At 36.1% G+C, this 19,553-nt stretch overlaps 1 protein-coding gene across 11 annotated transcripts in view; it reads left to right on the top strand.

Annotated features, from left to right (window-relative positions):
* Nucleotides 1-19,553, top strand: part of MCTP1 (multiple C2 and transmembrane domain containing 1) — a 774,261-nt gene that overhangs the window by 664,528 nt on the left and 90,180 nt on the right. The gene's annotated exons all lie outside the window — the stretch shown is intronic.

Genomic DNA, 19,553 nt, shown 5'->3' with positions numbered 1-19,553 from the left:
TTCAATGAATTGCTTGGTTAAAAGAATGGCCCATATATGTGGGGCACTCTGTAGGGCATTTAAATAATCACAACACTTGCCAGTGTCCACTTGATCAGAAATAGGCACTGTGACCCTCTAGGCCCAGAAGACCTGTTCCTTCTTACCCCTACATATTTCTGTCCCTGGGTGGCTGGTCCCTGTATAGGATTTTGGTCACAGTAAATAACTGCTAGTTTCTACATTTCATTGAACCAAGTGATGGGACGATTTGGATTGGTTGTTCCCCCTGGGAGAGGGAAAAACCAGGGGGAAGAAATTAGAATGACCTTGTACAGCAGCTTCAATGGCGAGTGTTGGCAGGATGGCTCTGCCGTGGAGAAAAGGGCTGTGGATCAACCTTGTACTTGCCTCAGGGTATTTTCAGACCAAAAATATGGAAAACTGGAAAGAGAAAAAATGACTGATTTTCTAAAAAATTGTTCTTCATAGAAAACCAAATTTTGACCTTCACCAGGATTCATCTGACTTCTGTTGTAGTAAAGCAATGAAATTTTTTGAAGAGAGGAGAAAAACAGTATATCTTAATTTATGCCTTTGACCTTTGTTTCTAGTAGAGATGTACAGTTATATACCAGTGTAAGAATTTGTGTGCTGGCAGCAAGCATTAGAAATGTCAAAAAAATTCAGTGATTAGTTAATCCCCTGAATGATTTTTTTTTTACCAGATAGCTAACATCCAGTGTTTTAAAGAATATAGAACACACACACACACACACACACACACACACACACACACACACACACACACACTAGAGTGGTTCTTTCTTTGCTGGTTCAAACATTTTAAAATTGAGAGAGCTGTTCTGTGAAATCCTTCTGTACATTATTTAGTCATTAGCTGCATCATTTTAGTATCATCAAACACTGAACTAACAAAACCTCCTTCTCCAAAAACACATATGTGCTAGTTTTTAATGTTAAATAATGTGAGCATACACTTCTGGCAATAAAAGCTATGATTTATTGCGAAGGTCAGCCTTGTAGCTGTAGAGAGCTTGTATTTTAACTCATCATGCTAGCTCTGAATCTTCATTTCTCTTCTGATAAACACAAAGCTGCCATCCATTTATGGCCGTTTTCCCTAGCTTGTAGCAGCTTTATTATTAAAGCTACTGTAAGGGATCCATCCAAGCAGCATGTGTATTCCCAGAAATTTTAATAACTGTGGGCCCATAGTGTAGTTTGCTGCTTTAATGCTTTTGCTTGAAATCAGTCTATTTCCTTGGCATCTCCTTGATTCCCAAACTCCTAAGAAATTTCCCTTTTTTGGGGGGGTGTGGCAGAGGAGATATAAGGGGAGGTGGGCACAAAGGAGAAGAGACAGAAAAGGGACAGCAGGGAATGGGAGAATAAGAGAGAAAGGGAAGAGCAGGGAGAGGAAGAGCAAGGGAGAAAAAAGAGCCAAGTAGGTGTCTCTTTAGAGCCAGCTCACCAAAATGTCATTGTAAAACAAAAATATCCCAGGTTAGGAAAAACAGCAAACCTCTGAAGCAGTGCCCTATCCTAATCTAAGTGTTCATCCTAATCGTAATCTAGTCTCAGTCAACCCCTTGATTCTGTTACACTTTCTGAAGTAGATTGAAAAAGACTGCTTAAATTACTGTGTAAATCCAACTATATTTTTATAGGAGACAAAAAAAGAGGGTGTTTTTCATATGAAATGAATGTCATTTGATTTTTATGAATCCCAGGTCCTTTATCCTGCATAAAAAGGGAAAATGACAAAGCTGATCATTTACAATAGATTTTTAAGTGCTTGCATAATAGAAGATAAAATCTTTTGCATGGACTTTCTAAACTATGGGGGTTTTTTATTAAAAGAAATGGAAATATGGAAAGGATCCTTCAAATTCCCATTTACCAGCTTCCTGCTCTTGACCACTAAATGCTGCTAGGTTTAGATGTCACTGTGTTCTAGCAGTGGCAGGGCAATTTCCTACTTTAAAACATTCATTGGTTCTTCAGTCTAAAGTTTGTGTGTAAAGTCATACATAATGGATTTTTATTTATTTTTTTTTTTGTAAAAACAAATGTGTCTTTGCTACATGAGCAGGTACTGACCTCCAGCTCTCATTATTCCTGTTTTCTCATATGGCATAATAGTAAGGTCAGGTCAGTGAGTTCTCTTATAGGATAAAAGTAAAAAAGATTAATAAATGTGCCAAAGCTTCACTTTAATTGAACCTGAAGCATATGTTGCAAGTATGTAAAATATGTCCCAGATGTTTCACTATGGCTTTCCCTGATTACCACAAGGCAACTATTAGTCCTGTAACCTTTGGACTTGGGGGTAAATGGGGTATTACATGCCCTGAAAGTAGAGCACCTGTTTTCCATTCAGCAAAGACCCCTGGCAAGCTTTGCCTAAACCCATCCATATGTTTTCACTTAGCAGATTGTTGGGCGATTATGAAAAGTGTCTTTCTTTAGAGCTAGCCTAGATATTAGTCACTTACTCACAATGAAAGTGCAAGTCACTGGCCACTTGACAGGGTTGGTGTGGGCATAAGTTGAAGTTGTTTCTTTGAATTAGGCTTGGACTACTTTACCTTACTGTACCTATAGAAACTGCACACTTGCAGACTGAAGGGAGTCGAGCAGATTAAGATTGTAATTAGCTAAAATAATGACATTCTAGCATCTTTTCCATCAGCACTGACTGGCACCTGAGAAGGCTTTGGTCAAGGGTGGTGGAGCTTAGCCTTCTCTGGTGTTGCCCCGACCCTCCGAATTTCCCTCTTTTAACATTTCTCTTCAGACCTGCTTTTTTTTTTTCATTAGAGCTGCAGATTATTATTCAGGGGAGGCTCTTCATCCTCAGGCTTGTCATGACATACATCTCTTATTGCTTTTTCTATTTGCTCAAATCTGACATCCGGTCTCTTCTTCTTCATGAATCCAACTCTGAGGTCTCCATCAAGGCAAAAGTCAGGGCTTAAAATGGCAGGTCTCAGGTTTAGTGTTATTAAGCCATTAGGATTGATTATTCAGTAATGAACCAGGAAGTTGTTAATATTTCCACTTATCAGTGTTATGCAGTACTTACTACCATATTAAGCTTTGTTGTAGATGGCATTTGTCATGTAAAGCGATAAGGCACATGTTGTAGACCATTCGGCGAATGTACGCACGGTGTCCTCTACCAATCACAGATTCACACTTTGATCTGATTTTTGCCCTGGCTCCTAACCCTGCCTCTGTGGTGAGCGGAATATCTTAGCCAAGAAGGCTTAGCTAAATTACCTAGAGTGAGGCTAGCAACAAACCATCAAATGACCTTTTTCACAGTGTTATATCATAACACAGTGGTCAATCTATGTAATCTATACATCTAATTAATGAAGATCAATTTTCTTTTGGTAGCTTTAAAGGGTTAGGCATGCTTTCCATGGAGCTTCTTACTTGGTTTGTAATAAGATCCAGCTGTGATTTCAGGAAACCAAAGACAAAATGCAAGCTTTCCTTAAGAAAAAAAAGTATACATTCAAAGGCATGGTATTTTATCCATGTTTGTTGAAGTGCTCTGGGTTTTATGCGCATTGTGCCTACATTTTTTCTTTGGACCTTATGTCAAGATTGCTATGCTTCAAGATAAGTCGATGTTGTTATGGAATGTATCTGAATTGCCTAAAAAATTGTGTGTGTGTGTGTGTGTGTGTGTGTGTGTGTGTGTGTGTGTGGTAAATATAAGCATGTCTTAAGCTTTAATTCTTGAAGTCTGTGTTTACTGATTAAGTTCTCAATCTCCAAACATGTACATACTGGTGTATCGAATATGCCCTAGATGCATACGTCTATGCATCTCAAGTAGACCATGAGTGCATGGAAAGGGATAATTAAAATAAGTGATAGGAAAGATTTTAACCTGACAAAGTAATATTTTCCAGTTATGTTAAGGCAAACAGTCTCACTGTAATAAAAAAAAAAAGATAAAGAATTAGAGGAGGGGAGATATGGTAAGATTAAAAAAGGGAATTCTTTAAAATTAAAAATTTTTAAACCTAAGGTATGTCTAAAAGACTTTGGATCTCCGGCCATGCCATACACTTCCATTAAAGATGGAGCAGCATAGATGATTGACTTTTTGATCAATCAATCAAAATATACATATTTATCAAGTACCTACTATGTGTCAGGCATTGTGCTATGCATTAGAGAGACAAAAAGAAGGAAAAAAACAGTCCTTTCCCTCAAGAAAGGGAGACAACACATAATATAAACAAAGTAAAGTTATGTACAGGATAAATCAGAAATAATTAACAGAAAGAAGACACTAGAATTAAGAGGAGCTAGGGAGGACTTCCTGTAGAAAGTAGTATATAAGTTGGGACTTAAAAGAAGCCAGAAACCATGACATTATTATCCCTTATACCCCTTTCACCTCTAAATCTATAATTCTATGAACCTCTGTAGAAATAGTTAGGTAAGTTTTGTTGTCTATGTGTTCCTACCAGGAGCATGTCTCATGCCTATAGTCATATATATGTATGTGTATATATATGTATATATGTGTACGTGTATATATATGTGTATATATATGTATGTGTATACATATACACATACATATATATGTAAAGAGAGAGAGAGAGAAGGAGAGGGAGAGGGAGAGGGAGAGGAGAGAGAGAGAGAGAGAGAGAGAGAGAGAGAGAGAGAGAGAGAGAGAGAGAGAGAGAGAGAGAGAGAGAACCACTTATCTGTGGTTTATTTTGTCAGTGGCTTTGAAGAGAAATCACTAACCCAGAAAGAGCTATCAGTAAGGGGGAAAGTGGTTATATTTTCAGTTGCAATGTACTCTTAAATTTTCTGAAATGAAGAATGCTTAGAGGCCGTCCCAAACATGTAGTCAAAACTTTCTAATACTGCCTATGTATATATGTACATATATCTATAGGTAGTATACACCTTTCACATAATTTTTAAACTTATGAGTTCACTGATACAGGGAACACTTGGTAAAGAAACCTCCTTTACCAGTGCAAATCAGATTATCTGGACTCTACGATTTAAAATCTTAGAGCTTGGGATAAGTTAAATGATTCATTCGGGGTCAAGACATAGAACTTGCATTTCAAAATTCAAATTCATAATCTACAAGTAAAAGAAATCATAGTCTTTGAGTTAATTAGTGTCCAGCAATGATACTCAGTCAATCCTGTGGCATTTGATACAAGGGAGGAATATTTTTAAAAGTTCCAATTACTTTTACTATTTCAATGATGACTCTATCTTGAACTGCCATGCCAGTAGGACATTGTAGCTTCCAAAGTTACCAAAATACCAGACTGGATCTCTATAATGGACTTACTCTTAGCTCTTTGCCGAAGGGAAATGATTCAGTTTGCAAGGTTGGCTTTCATGGAATCAGGTTCCATTCCTCCTTAGCTCTCTCTCTATGGAAACAATACTGAGGATAATGGGTAGAATAATGTTTTGGCTTCTTAAAAAGTGTGATAAATATGATTTAGAGATTCATCTTTATTATATTATGTGAAATGTGAACCTTGATGTTAAAAAAGGATTTTTGTTGACCCTACCTTATGCCTCTAAATTTCCTCAAGAAAGAAAGAAAAAGATGTATACTCTGTGTCTATTTTGGGAAAAGGGAAAAGTGTATACTCTAATTCAATATGGTACAGTACTATTCTAGTTCATAATCACTTCCCATTGCCCAAGATTCATTAGCCCCTAAAATAATGATGTTGTGATCATTTGGGCCACAAGGGAAGTAGCTACCAATTTTCACCAGAAAATGCCTAGGGCATCACATCCGTTTCTTCTGCCAATGAGAGTAATAAACTTTGGAACATACATTCAGGGCCTTGAATTTGGTAGCACAACTAACTGCTCAATATATAGGGAGGAGAAAATCCAGTGCCAGATAATGTAGAGCTGAGACTAGAGCAAGCAGGATGAGGATGAAGAAAGGGATGTGAAGATGATTGAGGAGATTTTAAAAAAAGGAATTTTAGGTATTTGTTAAAAAACTGTCCTTAGAGATCATCTAAGTTAAACTCTCTCCTTTTAAGCACGGGGCTCTGAGATCTAGCCAAAAGATGTCACCCAACATCACAATCACTGAAAAGGTTAGGATGGGGATAACTAGGTAATATAGTAGAGTACCAGAACTAGAACTAGAAGAACCTCGATTTAAATCTGGCCTCAGACACTTTCTATCTGTGTGACCCTGGGCAAGTAACCCCAATTGCTTAATCCTTATTGCTCTTCTGCCTTAGAATCCATACTAAGACTTGATTGTATTGATACTCAGGCAGAAGGTAGGGAAGAGAGACAGGCAGACAGAGACAGAGACAGAGAGTCTTAAGATGGTAAGGATCTGTCTTGAGATGGTCTTAATTTTTTAGTGTTAATAATGAGGATGATAGCTAGCATTTATGTAGTGCTTTAAAGTTTTCAAAGCACTTTACCATTTGACCTTCACAACAACCTTGAGAGATAGATGCTATTGTTATCCCTGTTTTCCAGATGAGAAAACTGAGGTGAGCAGAAGTTAAATGACTTGTCCAGGGTCATACAACTAGTATAGTGTCTGAGATTAGATTTCAATTCTTCCTGATTCAAAGTCCAGCACTCTATCTACTACACCACTAGCTGTCTTATAATGTCTGCAAAATGGAATTCTGAGACAAAACTATGTTTAAAAAAATTTCAAATGAGGGCTTGGTAAGGGAATATGAATTTAATTCAACATAACATTTTTAAAGAACCTTTTATATTCAGAGCCCTGTGCAAAGCACTGAGAATAGAAAGACAAAAAAAGAAGCAATCCTTACTCTCAAGAAGCTGACTTCTCTTTTGGGGGAGGGGGGAACTAGGGAAGGAGTTTGAGAAAGCAACACATAGGCAGCTAAGAACAAAAAAGGCAATTTGAAGAGAAATAGAGTACCAATAACTCTGAGGGTATGGGGAAAGGCCTCAGTTAGGATCTGGCTCCTAAGGCCAATAAGAAAAGAAGATAAAGATGTTCAAGGTATCTTGGTGGTAGAGGGTCCTAGAATCAGGAAGACCTGAATTCAAGTATGGCCTCAGACCCTTGCTAGCTGTGTGACTTTGGACAAGTCATTTAACTTCTGTCTGCCTCAAATTCCTCAAATATAAATTAGGAATGATAACAACACCTACCTCCCAGGTTGTTGTGAGGAGCAAATGAGAAAATCGTTATAAAATACTTAAGGCACAATTTCAGATATCTTAAGGTAAACTATACCTGACATAGAAGCCTTTCTATGCTGTCAACAGAGGCCAAATATTGTGACTGGAATCCTCTGATAAGTGGAATGCAAAAAAAATTTTAGAACATTGCTGTTTTGGTTGCATTTATACTGTGCTGTTCTATAGGGTGAAAGCCCTAGCTTACATCCCATTGTTATCACTTAAAAATTTTAATTTGGAATGGCAAACATTTTAGTTCTACCCTTTTTCTAATGGTCCACTAACAAACTGAGATTTAGAAGACCACTTATGTCTCTAAAAAATGATAGTTTAGGAACTGTGGACTGGAAAAGTGTCCTTCCTAGGTTTCCTTTCATTCACTACTGCTTTACTGCTGAGAAGCGGCATTTTATTGGACTACAGACTTTGAAATTGCAGCTGGCAGTGTTGTTCCGAAAAACACAGTTTCTTGGAAAATGTATATAAGCAATGCATTTTAATTATATGTATTTGGGGAACCGAGATGGTATCTTTATCATTTCTGTGATCACTACTAAATGTAAGCCTGAACATTTGGGGGACAGAAAAGGCAATATGATAAACTAACATACAGCTGTAGCTGTCTGATAATGTAATGTTTTTATTGATTGTCTAACTGAGTAAGTACAGTGGATATTAGGTTTGCTTGTCACAGCGTTTAGTGCCTGGGGTAGTTGAACAAGTTACTTTTCCAGCCAGCTGACCTCTGAGTCCCTCACTTTTTGAATCAGAGTCCTCAGATTTCATACTTTGGCAATTTCTTTCCCTTCCTAATGGGCTGTATTAGAGAAAATGTGTCACCTTTTGCACCATGTAATACCAAATCAGATCAGAATTCATGCACAATTATGTCAGTGGAAATCTAATATTACAGGCTTGCTTATCTCTAGATAGCACATGGAAAAATAAACTTGCACAACTGACAGATTTACTTGATTTTTACAGATAAGTTGTTTGTAAGTGATCGAGCTAAAGAATGTAACTGGATTATTTTCATACTTTTAAAAAATCACAAACAGTAAAATCATTGCTAAATAGTCATTTTTTCTCTTTATGGAAAAGGATGAATAAAAAAACATTTTGTATTAGCTCTATTTAGTAAAAGAATAATGTGTTAAAATAACTCTAGATGTTCATTAATGACATTTAAACAATCAGTCAATAAATGCTTAGTAAGTAGCTACCATGTGTTAGTTACTGTACTAGGTAAGATTCAGAGATAAAAATAAAACAGACATTGCCCTCAAGGAGCCCGCATTCCTTCAGGAAAAACAACACACACAAAACGTGTGTGTGTGTGTGTGTGTGTGTGTGTGTGTGTGTGTGTGTGTACAAAATATAAGTCTAGAGACTTAATCTGTAAGCTCATTAATTTAAGGGAGTCCCACATGAGAAAGCACCTTTTCCTTAAGACACCCACTGCCAAAACAGATCATCACCTTTTTTTTTTTCAACCACCTTAGAGAGCTGTATAGAGAGGGAGGGCTGGCACACCACTGGCCCAAGGGTCAAATCCAGTCTGTTTTTCAGATAGTTTGGAAACTAAGAAAAGTTTTTATATTTGTAATGAAAGAACTTACATGTTCCCACATGTAATGAGAGAGCTCACATGTTAAGGGGGCCCTCCAATATAAGGAAGGTTTACATGCATCAAGTCCCACAAGTTGTATGGTCTTTTCTCCCACAGGTAGCTCAAGGATGGGAGGGGTGGTACTTGGAGAGAGTCATTGAATAGCTTAATTACCGGCCTTTAAAAGTTTTTTATTTATTATATGAGATATAATAAATATCATTGTATATGAATATATTTCTGTTTTTATATATTTATAAATGGAAATTGTAATTACTAGAATAATTACTGCAATTACTGAAATAAAGAAGGAATAGGACGTTGGAGGCAGAGACCACCCTGCTCTCCTCAGAAAGAAAGGGTATCTGCTTCATAGATATTATTAGTCTTGGGGACATGATTGGATTCAATCTACTTTGTGATAACTGTTTCTCTTTAGTGGAGAGAAGCAGGATGCTAAGCTCTATATCCAAAGCTTGACTCCCTTCCCACCAAGTACCAGTTTAAGAGCAAATACATTTAGTGAAAAGCAAAGAAACCCATTTATCCAAATCATAGAAAAAGAGAACAGAGAAAATGCAGCTAGGAGAATAATATATTCCATGACAATATAGAGGGAAAGAGCTCTTCCTTTGAAAACAAGATAGCTCAACCAAGTAAGTTCCAGATCTCACACAAGGGGAAACTTTTACAAGTCTCTAAGGTTAATTAGTTAGTTAGTTGGGGACTTGATGGAGACTGCTGACTCCCCTTCTCTTAGACTTTTCTTCAAAATCTTGAAGTGGGGTTTGCCTCTTCCATTTTCTTTCTAAAAGCTGGCATCCAGAAACATCCAAAAAGTCTCAAAGAAGACCCAAAAAAGCTGGAGTTCTCCTAACCTCAGTGACTCCATCCCTACCCCTCACACCAAGCAGAGCATTTATCTCCACCAATAAGGAGAGAATCTCAAAAGTTCTGAGCCTGGGGTTACATATTTCAAAATACAAGAATTTGTTTAAAAATATGAAAATAGTTCTTAAGTGGGCACAAAAGCAGGCAGTGGGTTGAATTTAAAGCTCAGAGACCTGTCCCAGAGCACTTGGGTTAAGTGACTTGCTAGGATCACTCAGCCAGTAATGAAGCAGGATTTGAAAATAAGTGTTCTGATTTTAAAGTAAGACAAGCTGCTTCTCTGTATAAATTCCATATATAACAGATAATTTTGAGTGTGAGATAATCTTCCTAAGAGCTGATGGAATAACAGAATGGGAACTGGGACTAGACCTGTGATCTCTTCAGTATAGAAAACTCCCTACATACAGATAATAATAATAACAACAAATACAATTATTATTGCTAGCATTTATAATTAAATATGTATATTTTATAAGCACAATAATTTATACTTTATGAATATTCTCTCATTTGATCCTTATTACATCTCTTGAAAGTAGGTATTATTATAATCCTCACTTTACAATGGAGCAACCTAAGACAGAGGTTAAGTGACTTGTTTAGGGGTCATGCTGGTGATAAGTATTTGAGGCTGGATTTGAACTCATTTTTTCCTGATTCAAGTCTAACACTTTATCCACTATACCATTCAACTGCCCCAGAGAAGAGAGGCAACTTCTCTATAATTTATATTCAGAGTTCCTAGGTTTCTTTGGAGTCCAAGGTCACACAACCTGAACATGTCAGCGGCAGGAATTGAACTCATCTTTCTGGCTTTAACCATGCAGATTCTAACAGAATGTTCATCTTTTGTTTCTCTTTTATAATCAATAAAAGTCTGATCCTCATCACTTCATATGAAGTCTTCTTGAAACCAATTAAAATAATTTAAGATAAGTTGTGCGGCAGATATGCTTTTAAAAATGTTTTAGACATAGAATGTCTTAGGAATGTTATAACCCCTTTTAATGTTACTATTTTTATATAACTACCATATGTATGGTATTACACCTTTAAAGCACTGTATTAGCTGTCACTGGAAATTAAGTTCAGACATATTCTTTTTTGGCCTTCAAGTACTCCATAAGTAAAAGTTTAAATAATGAAAGCACCACTTAAGGAGAAATAACACTGAAAATCTCTCCTGAATTTACTGGGATGGGGATTTTAATATATGAAAAAAGCATAATGGTGAAAATTCATGCCCCTTATTTAATCCTCACGTCTCATTTCAGTGAGAAAATGCAATTCATGATTTATGGAAAGCTTTTTAGATTTATTGATATGCAGGCATTTATCATACATCTACTATGATCACTTGAGATACACATATAAAAACAGAGCAGTTCTTGCCCACAGGGAGCTTAAATTCTCCTAATCTAGATGGCAATACCTTACAGTTGGATAGTTTGTGATATCTCCATCAGCATTTATGTCAAGATGAATGTGCATTTGTCAATTTAAAAAAAAAAAAACTTTGTGGTTTCTCCCACACTCTGTTCATGTCAGTGATGTCATTAGGTGCTTAGACTTTTAAATAGTTAGCAATTTACCTTGAAAACCTAGAGTATTCTGAAAAAGGCTTTTCCCACTCATCAGTCACCTTTTCAAACAAGGTAAAATGTATCTTCTGAAATCTTTTCTTGATCTCTGTTTCAATTGTTTTCAGAAAAAGTTGGTAGAAGATTAGTAGAATTCAGGTGCTATGTTTCAGCTTACATTTCAAAGATGGCTTTTTATATGAGATTGACATAATGCTGACATAAGGATATTTGTTTTTGTAACTATCATAACATAATGAATATAATATCACCTTCATAATAATGACATGGGACTTTCTGAGCATACGCTACAATGAGCTGTTTTGTCTCTGATATAAAAAATTAAAATGGCAACATGGTGCCCTGGAGAGTGGTCTGACCTTTGGGTCAAAAAAAAACCTGAATGTTAGCAGCCCCTTCTCTGTCATATGATCCTGGGAAGGCCACTTAACTTCTCAGAGCCCCAGGCAATTCTAAGAATCTAAATTGGGAAATATTTGTTGTCTGCTGGCTCCCTACAGCCTTGAAATCACAGGCCTGAACTAAATTTAAAAAATATTATAAAGCCTTTTATGCAAAAGGGTCCAGAATGGCAAATGACACTAATACACTCATGTTAGACCCATCCGGACTTTTGGGTCAGAAGTCACAAAGGATAAATGGGCATTAGCACCTGAGGAGAAGCCCTGAATGTCTTTAAATAAAAATTCTAAGTTATTAGCTGACTTCTTAAACAATCAGAATATGTCTGGCTTACAAATAATTTGTAGGTATAATAAAATAAATATGGATGCATAAGATTTTGAAGCAATAATAAAAATTATTCAGATGAGAACTTTACAGTTATACTGTTGATTTATATGATGCAATTAATTAAATGAATCTATAACCAAAGAATGCTTAATTAATGTATAATCATCAGTCACCAAAATCTGAACATTTACTGCTTTCATTTTTATTAAGTATTTAGTATAGTATTTAACATGGAGATGCTTAACAAATACTTATCGATTGATTTAAAACTTAAATTTCCTCTAAGTGCATGTATTCCTACTATCAGTATAGATAACAGCTATTTCAGGCCTTGCTTCTCTGTGATTTTTGTCCCTATCCTTCCATAGAGAACTGACATATAAATTCCCCATAGAGGATCTATACAACAAAATAAAATCCTTCCTCTATGAATTTTAAACCCTTACACATTTGGTCAATGAGGAGGCTTGTTTTTAATTTATATTGAATTCTTCCTTTGCCTGGATTTTGAATTAAAGGCTGCAATCAGTTGTTTGGTCTTTATATACATTCCTTTGTTCTCAGGAACTCCAAGGCATACAAATGTTGATTCCTGTTCTTTGATATTACAAAGTGTAATACCATGATATATTTATTAATGACTAAGATGAAGGCATAGGTTATGTATTTATTTAAACTGCAGACAACAAGAAGCTAGAAAGGATAGCTAAGATATTGAATGACAAAGTTGGATTTCAAAAAATCTTTTTTTTAACCCTCACCTTCCATCTTAAAATCAATACTGTATATTGGTTCCAAGGCAGAAGAGTGGTAAGGGCTAGGCAATGGGGGTTAAGTGACTTGTCCAGGGTCACACAACTAGGAAGTGTCTGAGGCCAGATTTGAACCCAGGATCTCCCATCTCTAGACTTGGCTCTCAATCCACTGAGCCACCCAGCTGTCCCTGATTTTAAAGTATTTGAAAAGGCATTGGGCTAAGTCTGAGATTACATTTAATAGAAATAAAGTCCCATCTTTAAAACTGAAAAATAAACAAAAAACATCACAAGAATAGAATGGGGAAGCAGGCCTAGAAGATAGTTGTGAATGGAAGAGGCATTTTAGTGGACTACAAGGCCAATGAAATAGCAGTAAAACATTATTAGCTAAAAAAAGATGGCCTACTCTCAAACTAATTAAAAGAGGTAGAAAAGGGTAGCTAGGTGGCTCACTGGATAGATAGCCAGACCTGAAGATGGGAAGTCTTGGATTTAAATGTAGCCTCACATACTTCCTAGATGTGTGACCTTAGACAAGTCATTTAACCCCAATTGCCTAACCCTTACTGTTCTTCTGTCTTTAATAATCAATATCAATCCTATGATGGAAGGTAATGGTTTTTTAAAATGGTATAGTATCTCAAATAAAGGAAATTAGAGTTCTACTATTCTCTATACTAATGGAACCATAGCTAGAATATTGAGTTCAGTCCTAAGTATCTTACTTAAGGAAAAATATTGACTGACTGGAGTGAAAAACTAGGAATAATTGGTCAAAATTGGAAATGATGAGGGGAGAGACAGAGGCAGATAGAGATAGAGAAGATGAAAAGAAGTGTTTTGATTCTCGGAGGGGAAAAAAAAGTTTCCTAACAAAACTATAAGTGGAATAATTTATTTCAAAGGTTATTATCCTCATTAAAGTTAATAATAATTTATGTAGCACTTCAAAGTTCACAAAATATTTTTAAAATATCTAATTTTATCCTCACAAAAACCCTGAGAGGTAGGTGCTATTATTTCTCATATTGTACAGTTGAGGAAACTGAGGCAGAAAGTTTAAATGATTTGCCCAGAATTATACCTCTAGTAAGTATCTGAGACCAAATCTGAACTAAGATCTCATTCTGCCACCTACCTGCTTCAAAAAGAGACTTGATAGACCCTTGTGAGAGATACTGTAGAGGAGATTTTCATTAAGCTATAGGTTAAATCTCTGAAGTCCTTTCCAATGCAGAATTTTGAGACAAAATGAACCATGAAATTAGAGATCAGAGCATAAAAAAAAGACAAAGATATGGTTGGGAAATAAATAAACTTGATTCTCATCAGAGTGATCAGCTTTATGATTTATCCATAGTTGCTTTTCACGTGGATAATATAGGAAACTGAAAAATAATTTGAATTATTTGAACATTTTTATAATAATTTGATACTAGCTGTTATTCTCCTTGTCTCCCAGAATGCTTCTGATGATCTTATCAGTTTGTTCTTTAAAGATTTAAGAATAACATTTACTTATAGAAGTGTATTATATGAATTTATGTTTATTCACTAAATATTAAACAAGCATAAATAAACAAGCATAAATCATCTATGCATAAATTGTTCACAAAATTTTTTGGAGTAAGCAGTCCTTCAACCCATTCACCTCAAAATGTCTGAAACATATGCACTTCTGCCTCTAACTTCTTTTCACCTGTTGATCCTCTTAATGTTTTACTATCAAAAATCTCTTATGGTTTCCTAACTACCAAACAGATGATCATTTCCCATTCCTTCACTTTTCTGTAACAATAAATGGCATACATCATCCCTTCTTCTTTGAAAAAAAATTTTTTTCTCCTTCTTTGACCATCAGGACTCAGCTCCCTTCTTTTTGAACTTCCTCTTTATGCTCTCTCTCTTGCAGAACCCATTCTCTCTATCACCTCAACATGCTTTAGCCAACAAATATGATCCTTAGTACTTGCCCTGGGTTATAACATTCCTGTGAATTTAGCCTTCACAGCATTTCTTACATTTATGTCTTCCTTGTTATCCCCACTGTCACTCCCTCACTCCAGTCCCTTCCCACACTTTTACTGCCACTATCCTGCCTATTTGTAATACTCTACTCAACTCCTTTCTGCTCAGGAAAATTTAATGCAACCTTGTAGGTTTGCCTCAAGTTCTACTCCATATAAGAAACCTTCTATGACTTATTCCCTCTTCTGAACACATAATATTTATTGCATGTACCCCACAAATATGAATCTCTTCATGTTTTTGTTTTCTTTGCATATTTAAGAAGAGTTTACTGTCTGTGTGTGCATCTTGTCTCTCCAATCAGATTATGAACATTTTGAAATAAATAACTTTATATCTCTTCTCATAACAACAGCTAGACAGAATGAACCCTTTTACATTTGATTTGTGAAGAGCTTTCCTCAAGTATATGATTTGAAATATGCAAATATCACTATCCCCATTTTAAAGAGAAGGAATCTGAGGCTTAGAGAAGTTAGCTAATTTACCAGAGGTTGCATGTTTAGTAAGTTATATAGTCAAGACTCCTAGCCAGCTCTTTTGGCACCAAATCCAGTGCCCTATTCTTCTAGATATCAGTGAAGATAATCAATATCTGTTGACCAAATTGTAGGCAAGAAAACACACCTTCCCTCCTATCCCTTGCCTTGAACTACCCTTTTCCATGCTGAATGTCTGATTAAAGTGTTATCAGTTCTTCTTTGATTACCCTTCTACCATCACTACTGTTCTCACTGCCACCCCACCTCCACTCCACTTGGAAATGGGACATAAGGATTGAAATACAGGGATGCACTTTATTTACTAAAGTCTTCCTGCTATGAAGAAATGGAAGATAGGTTTCAGGTGGAAATTTTCCATTCAGGCATAAGGAGAAACGCATGAAATATGGGTATGAGTAAGCACAGATCAGTGACTGGCTTTACAGGTCTTGGATCTAGAAAGGGCAGGAGTAGGAAGTAGCAGATATAAGGCAGAGGGGGGAGCAGGAGGAAGCAGCAGATATAAAGGGGGGATATAAAAAGCAAGATCACAACCAAATTCAAGAACATTTGCTTGGAGATGAGGTAAAAGGTTCAATACCACGATAGCAGATGGAGAGGGGTATTTTAATACGTAGTCCTATCCTTCAGGTCTCCCTCAGTTTCACTCAACTAAAAAGCTACCACTGCTGCCAACCTCATCTCCCAAAGCAACAGTTGATGCTTCCGCACAATGGACAGCTCCTCCCTAAGAAACCCAAACTGTGTCTTCCCAAACTGTTTAACTGATTGTGGTTTTCTTCCAAAGAAAATAAACTCTGATAGGTAAAGGACCGTCCACAAAACTAAGATTTAATTGGTCTACATTAAGGAAAAACTCATTGTTCCAGGCTATTTTTGACTGATTATGTTTACAGATGGAAATTCTTCCTGAATAATAAAAGGGATATGTTTTAAAAGTTTAAGTGCAGCTGAAATCCTGAAATCATCAATTCTCTGCAAGTGAGGCAGAATGTTATTTCTATTTCTTCTTTAACACTTCACCTGTGGCTAGTGATTATACCTACATTAAAAGAGAAAAGGAGAAAAAACTTTGAAAGAGATGTAAATTATAGCATGACATCTATCATGCATTTCATTTCCATCAGTCTCACTAATGTTGTTTAGCCTCTTCATTTTGAAAAAAAAAAAAAGTAAAGTGGAATAGTTATTGAGGTTTAAAAATCTGTGGCTACAGAATACATTTTTGAAAATAAGGATTTTTACTATGCATAGCCAATTATAGTCCACTGAGAAAATGATGAATTTTTTCAATACATTTCTAATATGTACTTAACTGATGGACCTTTCCGGCATCTTCAAAGACATTTCAGTCCATCATGCACTGTACATGATATGCTTCTTAGGAATCTACTTAAATTTATATTTACCTATGAGACCAGTTTGGTTCCAAAGGACACAGGCCTTTTTTTTCTTGAGTAAATTATAGGCATTTTAGAAAACTATCTAAAAACATATTTACCTCATATGGAATTCTGATCTCTGGGGTAATTAAGATCAGTTTTTTTTAAAAATCTACCCAATATACTGTAAAATCTCCCAGGTAAATAAGATATATTTTATAATCATCCAAGAATAATTTCTCTCTTCTCCTCTCTCTTTCACTACTTTTACACAGATATTTAGACATTATTTCAATGTTTCCTAAAATATGATAGCTTTTCTCTTGAGGTCCCATGCACTGATTATTCTTCCCTCCAATTTCATGTACTGGGAACTTCTTCTGAACATAGAAAGAGGCATGGTCTATTTGTGTCGATCCTATATATAATTTCTATAGGGAGAGGAGATACTTTACGAATAGCCAGATTCTACTGAATATACATTTTCTTTGGGCTTCATATTTTAAAAAGGTGCTCTCACTTTTGAGAGTTTTCCCATAGAGCTAAGAGTAGAGCCCTGCTTGATTAGAGATGCCTACTTGAAAGAAGACCATACTTTAAACTTATTAAAATTAAAATTCTAAAATAGAAATGTTACTGTAATCCTTATCCCAGACATACCTGGAGCACCACAGCTTCAAATTGACTTCAGGGAAAGGGAGATGGTTACCACATTTCTCTTGGCTTAGAACCCCCACCCCCACCCAACACTGAAATCTAAGAAAAACTTATATTCTACACTCATAGATACTCTTAACTTATACCATCAAAGGCTTTTTAAGTATAACCCGTCTCAAAGTTCATTGGTATGGGACTTTTTCCCCTTTGGTAGAGATCAGTTACCTGGGTAGGAAGGAGAAGAGCAAGCACATGTCAGTATTCCCTTCTAATTGGGGAAGCTGAAGCAAATACATTCCTAGAGTTCAGGGGTTCTGAGCTGCAGGGAGGCAGAGGACATTTGGATCCCTAAGAAGAAGTGAACCAGCCCAATTCAGAAAAATAGGATGAATGAAAGCTTCTATACTGACCAGCATTGGGAAGAAGTCTATGACTAGCTGATGAACTTCCAGACTTATCAAGATTGGATACTCCTTATCTTTCCCCACCCCCCAAAAGTGACTAAGGCACTGTCTCTGACCTTACATGATACAATCCACTTGGTGCCTCCCCACTCTAAGATGGCACCCCTACCACCACTATAACCACAATCTGCAGCCAGGTTTAAGACCTTACTATATGGTCACATCACTCCAGATCTATTGTTTCCAACAATTCTCCAAAGAAATTGGAGGGCATCATTTCTCCTAGTTCTTCAAGAGCTCTTAGGTCTATTTCATTCATAGGTCTCAAAAACATAGGATCTGAATTAATAAGGGTCATCAAGAATCATCTAGCTCAAATGAACTGAAAATAATTATTTTCAACAATATTCTTCCAAAACATTTTTTTTGAAATTTTTGTTTCATTAGTCAATTTAGAATATTTTTCCTTGGTTACAACAATCATATGCTTTCCCTCCCCACCCTGCACCCCTTCCCAAAGCCAATGCACAATTCCACTGGGTTTTACATGTGTCCTTGATCAAAACCTATTTCCATGTTGTTGTTTGCCCTAGGATGATCATTTAGAGTCTACATCCCCAATCATATCCCCATTGACCCATGTAACCAAACAGTTGTTTTTCTTCTGTGTTTCTGCTCCCACAGTTTTTCCTTTGAATGTGGATAGTGTTCTTTCTCATAAATCCCTCCAAATTGTTCTGGATCACTGCATTACTACTACTAGAGAAGTCCATTACATTCGATTGTACCACAGTGTATCAGTCTCTATATATAATGTTCTGGTTCTCCTCTCACTCTGATTCAATTCCTGGAGGTCATTCCAATTCACATGGAATTCTTCCAGTTCATTATTCCTTTGAGCACAATAGTATTCCATCACCAACAGATACCACAATTTGTTCAGCCATTCCCCAACCAAAGGGCTTCCCCTCATTTTCCAATTTTTGGCCACCACAAACAGTGCAGCTATGAGTATTCTCGTACAAGTCTTTCTCCTTATTATCTCTTTGGGGGACAAACCCAGCAGTGGTGTGGCTGGATCAAAGGGCAGACAGTCTCTTATCACTCTTTGGGCATAGTTCCAAATTGCTCTCCAGAATATTAGGTCAATTCACAATTCCACCAGCAATGCATTAATGTCCCAACTTTGCCACATCCCCTCCAACATTTATTACTTTCCTTTGCTGTCATGTTAGCCAATCTGCTAGTGTGAGGTGATACCTCAGAGTTGTTTTGATTTGCATTTCTCTGATTATAAGAGATTTAGAACACTTTTTCATGTGCTTATTAATAGTTTTGCTTTCTCTAACTGAAAATTGCCTATTCATGTCCCTTGCCCATTTATTAATTGGAGAATGGCTTGATTTTTTTTTGTACAATTGGTTTAGTTCTTTATAAATTTGAGTAATTAGACCTTTGTCAGAGGTTTTTATTATTATTTTGAATTATTATGATTTTCCCCAATTTGTTGCTTACCTTCTAATTTTGGTTGCATTAGTTTTGTTTGTACAAAACCTTTTTAATTTAATGTAATCAAAATTATTTATTTTACATTTCGTGATTTTTCTAACTCTTGCTTGGTTTTAAAATCTTTCCTTTCTCAGTGATATGACAAGTATACTATTCTGTGTTTAACCAATTTACTTATACTTTCCTTCTTTATATTCAAGTCATTCACTCATTCGGAGTTTATCTTGGTGTAAGGTGTGAGATATTGATCTAAACCTAATCTCT

The sequence above is a fragment of the Monodelphis domestica genome, chromosome 3, assembly GCF_027887165.1.
Source record: "Monodelphis domestica isolate mMonDom1 chromosome 3, mMonDom1.pri, whole genome shotgun sequence".
In the NCBI taxonomy this organism is placed as follows: domain Eukaryota; kingdom Metazoa; phylum Chordata; class Mammalia; order Didelphimorphia; family Didelphidae; genus Monodelphis; species Monodelphis domestica.
Note: the sequence above shows the minus strand (reverse complement) of the source record. Positions and strands in the feature narration are given on the sequence as shown.